This window comes from Lucilia sericata, unplaced genomic scaffold, assembly GCF_015586225.1.
Source record: "Lucilia sericata isolate MDLA Ls3-8-SP2 unplaced genomic scaffold, ASM1558622v1 Contig000021F_arrow, whole genome shotgun sequence".
NCBI lineage: Eukaryota > Metazoa > Arthropoda > Insecta > Diptera > Calliphoridae > Lucilia > Lucilia sericata.
Window position 1 is genome coordinate 426,169 of NW_023994059.1, and position 11,645 is coordinate 437,813.

General features: G+C 27.7%; 3 non-coding genes across 3 annotated transcripts; 1 reads left to right on the forward strand and 2 right to left on the reverse strand.

Moving 5' to 3' along the window:
• Positions 1-3,274: 3,274 nt before the first annotated feature.
• Positions 3,275-3,441, forward strand: LOC119608733. Its single transcript, XR_005231837.1, has one exon. It is a non-coding gene; the product is annotated as a U1 spliceosomal RNA (small nuclear RNA).
• A 1,985-nt stretch (positions 3,442-5,426) lies between these two features.
• Positions 5,427-5,593, reverse strand: LOC119608730. Its single transcript, XR_005231835.1, has one exon. It is a non-coding gene; the product is annotated as a U1 spliceosomal RNA (small nuclear RNA).
• A 5,885-nt stretch (positions 5,594-11,478) lies between these two features.
• Positions 11,479-11,645, reverse strand: LOC119608732. The gene has a single exon (XR_005231836.1). It is a non-coding gene; the product is annotated as a U1 spliceosomal RNA (small nuclear RNA).

An 11,645-nucleotide genomic window follows, 5' to 3' on the forward strand; every position in this document is an offset into this window, starting at 1 on the left:
GATTCAACACAAAGTCTTTTTCGAAATATAAATTCAAAATAAAAAAAAAAAAACAAGATAAAAATATAAACAACAACTACAACCAAAACAAATTAAAGTCACAAACAACACTGGCTAAAATAAACAAAAACAACCGAAACGTAATACTACTCGTACTAAATATGAAATAAACAGAAAACAAAACAAAAGGAAAAAAACTAAACAACAAACAAACATATATTTAATTCAAAGTTTAAAGAGAGTAAAGTACGAAAAGAGCAATTGAGTTCAGTATGCTAAGTAAAGGGAACCGGGTTTTGTTATTACAGATTACAACTAACTTAATTACAAACATCTTAACTAATGTTTAGAAATGCAAAGAGAGAATAAAAGCGTAAACATTGTAACTAGTTTGAAAATTACGGTAAATGTAGGGGTTTTTTCCGTTAAGATTAAAGGGTTTTATAAACAACAGCAACATGTTGCTTCAACATTTTACAGGAAATGTTTAGCAACATTTTTTACTACACAAATTAGCATAAAATTTATTGCGTTTTATTATAGCTTTTAAAAAATATATAAAATAAAATTTTATTTATCTTAATGTAAATTTTTGCTGTAGATTTTATTATTCGAATTTGAAAAAAATGTCATGGAAGGGCGTATCATAAACAAAATATCATTAAATTACTTAATTAAATAAAGTTAACACTTGCTCTCTTTTAAGTCGGTTTTCGGTTTTATGGATGATGTCAGTTCAATAATACCATTAAACATGTTTATTTTTGTTACCGTTTTTTTATTTCTTTTTACACGTTTTTACACCAAATACTCATATGCATACGTACATATGTACATCAGATGTAATATATATGTAAGTATCATTTTAAGTAATATTTAAAAATAAATTTTTAATAATTTTTATAATTCACATACAATAAATTTAACAACATTTTATTTTTCTTTTGTACTTTCTTTGTTGTTATTTAAGTTAAATTAAGTGACATTTTTAAAAATAATTTGTTTTCCTCAAACTTCATTAAAAACAAGTAAGAATTTATAGTCGGGCATGACCGTCCATATGATACTCTACACCAGTGATTATGTTAAAAATGTAATTTTTTTTTTTCAAATAATATATTTAATATTTCCTTAATTCAGAAATACTTTAACAATTTGTTGACAAGGAAAGGGTTTGCTAAAAGAGGGGTTATATGGGGGCAGAGGATTAATAAGGACCTATCCTCATAAATTTTGGTAGAGGGATTAAAGTCTACATTAATGATATTTATGAAGAATATCATCGCGATATTAGTGTTTATAAGTGAATTTTAACATTCAAGTGGCTCGCTAATTACGAAAAGCAGCAGTATCATTAAGACTTATATAAAATTAAGTTTTATCGGTTTTTGGAGTGATACAATAACATTTAACATATTTATGAACTCAAAAGCCCTATTCGGGGAGTAAGGTTCTATAGGGGCTATGCGAAATAATGGACCGATTTTAACCACTTTCAATAGCATTCGTTAAAAAAAGAGTATGTGCCAAATTTCATCAAATTATCTTGAAAATTGTGACCTGTAGCGTGCACAGACAGACATAGCTAAATCGACTCAGAAAGGGATTCTGTGACGATTAGTATACTTTAAGGTGTATGACCAATATTTTTGGGTATTACAAACATCAACACAAATGCATAATAACCTCCCCCCTATAGTGGTGTAGGGTATAATAACACAATTTGAATGAAAGGATAAATTTTGTAAAATGTATAGAAATCTTAAATTCAGACGAATTAGATATGAATTGAAGTACAAAATAAATCGATTTTGATAAAATTAACACAACTGAAAAACATTTTTTTTCAACCCAAATAAATTCAATTTAGGTTGATTTTTATACTTCTTTCAAGTGTATCTAATTTATTCAACTCATTAATCATTTTCATACGCACTTAATCTAAAAGAAATAACAAAAAATGTTGTGCAGTTGTCAACACTTGTATTGTTTGGTTTAAAATCATTTGTGTCTTGAAGTGTTCGTTTATTCATTTATTTTGTGTTAAACGTTGTAAAATATAGTTTAAATTAAATAAAAATGGTCATTTATTATTTTCATTGTGTATTGTTGCATGTGATGTGTTGATAAATTTGATTTGTTTTATATTATGAGAGTTGAGTTATACTAGAAAAAAAAATCTTAAAATGCGTAACTTTATTTAGTTTTTGTTTAGTCTGTCGTCAGGGTTAAAGACAAGAAGTCAAAGTTTAGTATTTATGCGTATATTTCTACAGATACTAAGACACTGGTGTCCGTTTCGTTTAATTGTTTTTTTATGCTGTATCACGAATCGATTAATGTTTGTTTTTGAGCTTTTGTTACACTTTAATTGATTTATTTATGTATCTTTCAAGGTTAATTAATTTTAACGACAGTTTGTATTATTATGTTTGTTTCTTGTTAAAAAACGCTACTACATGGCGCCTGCAAGCAAGCCAGAACAATTAATCGTTTTAGGAAGAGATTTTTAAATATTAACAAGCTCTTATTTTATTAATTTTGTATCCTTTGTTTTAAAATTCAAATACAAAAACTGCAATAAACAGAAAATTTTTCATATTTTAAAAACAATTGTTTTAAACAAAAGACTTAAGACACAAACCTTTTTTACAACGACTTACGGAAAGAGGTTTGTGTCTTAAGTCTTTGTTTTATAATGAACTTATGATAAGTGTATTGTATGCAGTTGCATATTGTTTTAAGGCCACAAACAATTTGTTGTTTATTATTTTGTGAAATTGATAAATAATACTTTAAAGAAATACCTTATAAAGCATTTTAATATTTTTAATTAATTTTAGTTTTTTTACAGATAAACACCGACTTCGTGGATATTTTACACCTAGAACAGGATTTGAAAAATTGGTACAATTATGCAATTGCTTTTGGTACAATTCAATCTTTAAATCCTAAAAGTACTATGTTGAATGCTGTTTTATACAATACGAAAATTCCTTTTGCCATCCTTCATACAGAATATTTCCCTTCTTATTACAACAGCAAATGTGAATGTATGTACTAAGTACATTGTACTTACGTATGTATGTTGCTGTAAATGAATGTTCGAAACATTAAAATGTATTTATATGATTGTAACTTTGGTGGTGGGTTTTACAAAAAATTGAACCTCATCTACTTAGTTAAACAATTTGTAATACATTTTCTATTTAACAATTCTCACTCAGTCGATGTTAAATATTGTATAAGTAATTTAGTTTTAGCTGATAAAATCATACTTACCTGGCGTAGGGGTTAACCGTGATCATGAAGGCGGTTCCCCCGGAGTGAGGCTTGATCATTGCACTTTACGATTGAGTTGACCTCCGCGATTATTCCTAATGTGAATAACTCGTGCGTAAAATTTTTGTTAGCCGGGAATGGCGTTCGCGCCGTCCCGAATTAAAAATACATTTCAATATTTATAACAAAGAATAATAAGAAGTTGGATTATTATATTGTTTTACAACAATAACATTTCCTTCTCTTCACAGACGAGTTCTGTGTAAATTCAACACACTTGTGAGAACTCAATTCTCTCACAATACTTCAAAACTTTTTCGCGAAAATACCGGGATAATAGGACTTGAACGACGTTTTTTTACAACACATAACTATTTTTTAATTTTTTACACAATTTTATCGCATTTAACAATCCGAAATATTTTTATTTTTCACAAACTAAAAAAAATATTTTTTAAATTTTTTTGACAATTAATTTTTGTGTGTTGAAATTAAAATTGACAAAACAAAGTTGTATATTTTAGTATTGAAAATGAAAAAATTATTTAAAATAAACTTATATTTTTGCAAAAAAAGAGATTTTAAGTCCGAAAAATATATTTATTAAATGTTTACTGAAAACCTACTTTACGATTTTGAGGATTCTAGCTTTAATAGTTTTTCAGCTTTGTATTAAATTCATGTGGGAGGTGATTTGAAAATTCTACCTCTAATAGTCTCCCAGATGTGGGAATTTTTGTATTTAATTGCTATGGGAGATGCCACGCCCCCGATTGCCTAAATATTCAGATGGATGTCAAAGTCGTTTGTATAAAATTTTAAATTTTATTTCTCGGATATGCGAATTTTTGTATTTAATGAATATAATCAGTAAGTATTTTTACAATTCTATTTAATTTTATATTTGTATTTTTTTAATTAAATGCTGGTGGTATTCGTACGGAAATATACTCTTCACATAATTAATTATTGCCAATATATTATAAAAATAATATAATTGATTTATTTACTTTTGTGTTAAGTTTGATTGAACTGCTGAAATGATGTATTATCATTTTATTTTGCTTTGTCTTTAAGTGGAAGCCAAATATAATTTTATTATATTATATACATACATACATATGTATATGTATGCATTAATAATCTATATATATATATAAATGAATGTCTGTTTATTTGTTTGTGGGTTTGTTTGTTTGAAGTCTATAGACGGCTAAACGGCTGGACCGATTTTCTTGATATTTTAACAGTATCTTCCTGTATATCTGGAAGGAACTATAGGCTACTTTTTATTTTAAAATTTCAAGTAGGCGAGGTGCCATGGCTTACTTATTAAATAACTATTAAAAGTCATATATTTTGCAAAAAGGACTTTCATATTCATCTGAACCTTTTGGGAAAAAAAGGGGACTTTCATCAGGGGATGGCTTGGAACTCCCATATGAATTATATAGACAAATTTGTATATCTGAGATACTGTAGAAGCTAGAATCTTCAAATTTTACATGAAGAACTTTGACATTCATGTGAACATTTAGAGAAAAATTGGTGGACTTTGAATGGGGGGATTGGCCCCTCCCATATATCCCATGTGTAAGTGTTTTTTTTTTTTGCTTTTAGGGTAGCAAAGCACACTGGGTATAGCTAGTTTAAAATATAATGTAAATTAATAGTCAATTAATAGCGGCAGCAATAAATACCACAATGAATTAAAAAAAATCCTGTTTTTGAATGAGTTTTAAAAGATCTGTATCAGTCATGGGGAATTCAGTCATTTAGTACTTTTTATCCACTTCAGTTTCGTGAGACAGGATTATATAAGTTTGTCATTCCGATTGAATTTCAACAATATATTCGCGATTTTATTGACAAAAAACAAAAATATTTGTATATTAAAGGTAAAAAAAAGTGACTCAACTTAGAAAACCGATTTTGATGAAATTTGCACCAAAAAAAAATAATTTAAAAAATTTTGTTGATAAAAAATTGGAAACAGTAAAGAAATTTGAAAAAAAAAAACGTATGACAAAAATATTCAACTTTAGCTCCCTCTAACCCCGACACCCTGGCCTAGAAATCGGTCTATTATTTTACCTAGCCGACCCATAAAATTTTTGGACTAATTCTGGAAATTTATTATTAATGTCGGGACGGCGCGAACGCCATTCCCGGCTACCAAAAATTTTACGCACGAGTTATTCACATTAGGAATAATCGCGGAGGTCAACTCAATCGTAAAGTGCAATGATCAAGCCTCACTCCGGGGGAACCGCCTTCATGATCACGGTTAACCCCTACGCCAGGTAAGTATGATTTTATCAGCTAAAACTAAATTACTTATACAATATTTAACATCAACTAAGTGAGAATTGTTATAATATATGAAATGTAAGTGTACATGTAAAGGAAAATATTAAATTGAGTGTGGAAAGAAAGAATACATACAAGTATCGAAGAAAAAAACAACCACCTAATATTTGTTGTTTTATTTCTGTAGTATTTAGGCAGTTTATTTTTCTTTTAAACAACTAAAAATCTGCACATATGTACCTAAGAAGAAATAGAACAATTTTACAAGGTTATTATTTTTAAATAATTATTTAATATAATTAAGTACTTTTATTAATTAAAAAAAAAGATATGTTGATAAATTAATGGATTTCTAATTAAAATGAAATAATATATAATTAATTATATATTTTTATTTTAGATATATGTACATACATATGTATATACTACATATAATTTTATTTCAATAATTAACCATATTATCTTATATATAAAATATTTAATATATGTATCAAATCAATTACATAACAAGATTTTTACTTACGATAACAGACAATTAAAATATTTATAGATCGGGTAATATGTGGATTTTTTAAATAAAACATATAAAATTTTAAATAAAAGAGAATAATTGACGTGATGTGTTACTAAAAGAGCTGTTCACAAAACTTGTCTAAGTTGGTCAAGTTAATAACCGATATTTAAAAGAATTGGTTTATTGCTATTAAAACTAAAGTTTGGTTTTTAGTAGCAACTAGTAATCATTTAATTCCTTTAAGACTCTTATTGAACTACAACATGCAATACTGCAGTACGTATCAATTTTATTTCAAAATAGTTGTATTTTCTTTTTTCTCTTAGTTTTTGAAACAAAAAATAATATAAACTTATTAGATTAGAGTAGGCGCTCATTTAAATAAAAACATAATAAGATTAGATAATGTGTCCCCTTTAAGCATTTTACTGTTGTTTTATTTATTGTATTATTTTTCTTGAATAGTTAGATTTTTAATTCTAAACATGCTTTAATTAATTAAAAAAATATAAATTATATTTTTGTAAATTTGCCGACAATTTTTTGCAACTACAAACATTTCTCTTTCAAGATCTACATACTTCAATATTTCTTGTATAATAGTATAAAATCATTGAACCCAATCTATAGCTTTTATATCCATTTTTCGAACGTTTTAATTTGGCTTTCTGTAATCAATCTTTATTAATTATAATTTTTGTTCATGTTTTTTGTTAATTTTCTAAACACATAGTTTTAGGGCATTTTGAACACAAAATCTGTAAAATATATATATGTATAAAGAAAATTGTAGTATTTTTTGTTAAGGCGGCTTCTTTTGTTTTCGACATAAACTTATTGGCCTGATTTTTATTAAATTATATTTTTTTACCAAATTATGCATATTTTTATGAAAGCAAATAGATGATGACTGATTGTTTTTTGCTAACAATGGAACAGTTTGCTAAATTACTTTAGCTGCTGTTTAAAATTAATGAATTGTTTGTTGGAATAAAGGATGAGGGTATTTTCTAATTATTACTCTGTGAATCAAATTAACGAAATTGTGAAATTAACTCGAAAAAGTTAATAATTTTATGTAAACGAAAATATACAGTGATATAAAATAAAAGAAACACTGTGCTACAAATTAAAAAAAATAATTTGGTGGCAATACAAAGTACTATTTTTAATTTTATTAAATTTTTTCTATTGCAGGTATGGAAAATTGAAAATTTTAAATAGTAATATGTACTTAAGTACTTTTGAAGTACTAAACTAATTTAATAACTAGACTATAGGCTAAAGTATAGACCAGACTAGACTATAGAATATACTTTATAGACCAGTCTATAGGTTACTCTATATATTATACTATATACTAAACTATTGACTAGACTGTAGATTAGACTATTGACTAGACTATAAACTAGAATATAGACTAGAATATAGAATAGACTATAGACAAAACTAGAGACTAGACTATATACTTTTCTACTGAATACTACATAGAGTACTTATCAAAATTTATAAGTCAGAACAAGTAATAGTTCTTAAATACCTACCATCAAATTATATGCGGTGAAAGGAAAGTTCCCTTTTAAATAAACTCTGATAGTTTTGAATCTATGCTTTTGTTAGTTTCACAACAATTTTCTCATTTATAAGATTAATGTTTACTTTTTTATCATAAGTATATCGATATAAATATGAACATCAGGATAATACTTTTTATGAGTTCCTAAGTCAATTATGGACCGAGCTCTTCTGAATTAAAAATATTAGTTTTTAAAACAAATTTGTTTTTGTTCAATTTTTATAACCATAAACTGTTTTTTGTAAGAATTTGGTAGGAAGATTTCCTCTTCTTTAAATATTGTTTCTATCCAATTTCAATACTGAACTCGTATTTTTAAGCCAGTAAAGTCATTTTATGAATGGGACCTTAAATGAGTGTCATCATAAAATTTGGTAGAGAGATTTTGGTTCGTACGAAACTTGTTTACGCAGAATTTGATCGTTATATTCGTATTTTTAAGACAGTAATAGCGTTAAAGTCATATTTTGAAGGGGACCTTATCATAAAATCATCATAAATGGTAGAGCAATTTTGATTGCTATAAAACTTGTTTATGTCGAATTTCATCGCTATGAGCTTAACGCTCAATTTATTAAACAGTTATGACTGTTAAAACTATTTTCCGGGGGGCCTTTTGTATGGAAGCTAAACGATATTGCACATTTTCAATACCAAACAACTTGCAGTAATAATATAAAATTGTGGAAAATTTCAGCCCTCTAGCTTTTCCCGTTCAGACTCTATCGTGTTTTCAACAGACGGGCGGATGGCTGGATCGTCTTAGAATCTAATGAGGATCCAGAATATATATGTATATTTCGATGTGTTAAAAATAGAATGAATAAACAATATTTTCAGCGAAATTTAACGATTTTACACCCAAATTATCTGACAACCAGCGTTGCCATAATTTTTTTTTCAAAAACTTCAAATTTAGAGAAAAAAAACTGATTTTCAACTGAAAAAACTGCCAAAAAATTTATAATTCAGTTCATATATTTTTTTATTAAAACATAACAAAACATAACAAAAAATAACAAAAAATAACAAAAAATAACAAAAAAATAACAAAAAATAACAAAAAAATAACAAAAAATAACAAAACAAATGAAATTAAATACATATAATAAAAAATATAAATATAATTCAGTTTTATAAAAAGTATTTGAAATAACATGCATTTTCGTAAATTGAGTTTATTTCTCCTGGCACTTAATACTAATTAGATTTGTACATTTCTTTGGTAAATTTGATTGCCATTTCTTTTGATTGCACGAAATTGCTGCAATTACTGTTATTTTTTTAAGAAAATCTTTAGTTCTTAAAATGCCACACAGTGTTGGCACTTCTAATCTGTTCCTAGTTTTATTTTTATTAATATTAATTTGTGAAAAAATTCTTTCAACATTAGCAGTTGCAACAGGTACTGACAAAATTGCATATACCAGTTTTTTTAAATTAGGAAAAGCTTTAGTTCCGTCGCCACGTTTTGTTTTAAATATGACTTCCCAAAAGGTTTCAATATTTTCTTCTTCTAATAAACCCAAGTCTTCAAAATTAATGTGCAGTAGTTCACGCCACTCATCATCTGTTTCTTGAATGTAGTTCATTTCTACTACATTTGGCACAAAACTACATAATTTAAAAATACTTTTATTGTTATTTTTCACAATATTAGCAGGTGCTATGACCTCAACGCATTCTAAAAAATCATTTTCAAAATCAAACTTTTTTAAGAGTGAATTGCAAAGCTCAACGTAAAATTGTAAGCAATGATTTCTGAAGTCCTTTTCGCGTTCCTCAGATAATTTAGTTAGAGCTAAGGAAACTTCCGCACCTAAATAAATATCCTTTGGATCTTTTAAAAATGTGGAATTGTTAATATCAATCTTTTTAAATTTCTTAAAACATATATATTCTTCCTTTACTATACATTCAAAAATTTTTCCGTATAAACGGTTTATTGTACTATTTAATAAATGTATTTTTGGGCTTTCGTTTTGAAATAGACGGTTTAGTTTGTTAATATCACTTAATATAAATTTTAAAAATAGTAAATATAATTCAAATTCTGGATTATGTAAATAATTTATTATTCTTTGTGTAGAATCAAACTTTTCTACGTCTTCGTGTAAAAAAAATAGTTTTAAGACTTCTAATCTGCTCAAAATCTGATTTACAGTAGCTTCGAGCGATAGCCAACGCGTTTGGGAAGGGTGCAACATTTTTCTGGGATTATAATCCAGCAACACTTGTAATTCTGAAAATAATTCAACTCGTTTGGGACTATTTTGAATAAAATTGTATATATCCCTCGCACCACCTTCAATATATTTCGGTAAAAAATTACATGCTGAATTTGCGCAAAGAGCGAACGAGTGGCAAATACATTTAAATATAATTAAATGTGGACAATCTTTTTTCAGCAGTGTAGCAACAGAATGGTTACCACCAGTCATTACATTGGCACCATCCGCAGCAAAACCTATTAAGTTTGTTTTATAATTTATATTATTATTTTTGAAAATATTTACTATTTCTTCATAAATCCCTTTGGCGGTACAATTACGCACTTTAACCAAATCAAAAAAAAAGTCACAAATTTTTTCTTTATATTCAACTCTTACGACTAGAGATAACAACTTAGTAGTTGATACGTCCGTTGATTCATCGACGCACAAAGAAAACATTTTTGCACGTAGTATACTACAGAGTTCTTCTTGGTGAGTCTCGCCTATAACGTTTTTCACTATAGATGTTGTCTTTGTTCTAGCACATTTTGTTTTCTTTACGAGCGCCGAATCCTCAATAGTTTCTTGGAGTAAAGGAACTAGATGATCCATTGCCGAAAATGGAACATTATGTTCTGCGCAGAACGCTGCTAAATGGAGTTCAATATTTGATATTTTGGCACTATACTTTACTGAATCGCTTAGTGATACCTTAGAACTTTTTTGAATTTGTACAGCTGTTGTTCTTTCAACATGTTTAGATGTCAAAGCATGAGCCTTTAAATCTGACACTCCAGCTAATGCTTTTAGCTCACAACAACAAACTTTACAGTACGCCAAATTATTATCGCTTCTCCTGATCCACGATTTAAACATTTCTTGCTCCTCCCACGATTTATTGTAACCACTCAATTTTCGTTTTCGATTTTTACTTGAGCGAGGTGGGGATTCTGCAATATGTATCACATCTGCCCGCAAATTTTCAGTTTCTTTATCTAGTAAATTAATGCTTGTTATTTAATGTACCTACATATAAAAATAACAGTTTTCTTACCATTTCTTACTAAATATTTATCCATATTAGTGGTAAGTTAAAGAAAAATATTTTGTGAGTTGCATATGCAGAAGAAACCTTAGTATTACTTTGTGAACTAAACTAACAAACTATAATAGCAAACTCCATATAGAGAAACATAACTTTCTTAGACATAAAAATGTGGGAATTCCCTCTTTCTTTGTGATCAGTGGTGCAAAAAATAGTATGTATATGATAATTACATTGTCGCATTAAAAAAGTATGAGTAAAATTATGGCTTTAGAAATTGGAATTAAAAAATTTAAAGGTAAAAACTGCAAAATCTGCATAATTTACAGAAAAACTTACTTTTTTAAACAAAAAACTTTAAAACTTTCAATGCTTAGAAAAACTGCAAAATGCAGATAAATCTGCACATTTGGCAACGCTGCTGACAACTATTGTCGTAAAAATCATATTGTGGAAATTACAAACTCACAATACATATGTATATCCTGCTCAAAAAATGAATGGTATAAAAATAAAATACTGAAATGTATACTTCAATGTCGGGACGGCGCGAACGCCATTCCCGGCTACCAAAAATTTTACGCACGAGTTATTCACATTAGGAATAATCGCGGAGGTCAACTCAATCGTAAAGTGCAATGATCAAGCCTCACTCCGGGGGAACCGCCTTCATGATCACGGTTAACCCCTACGCCAGGTAAGTAT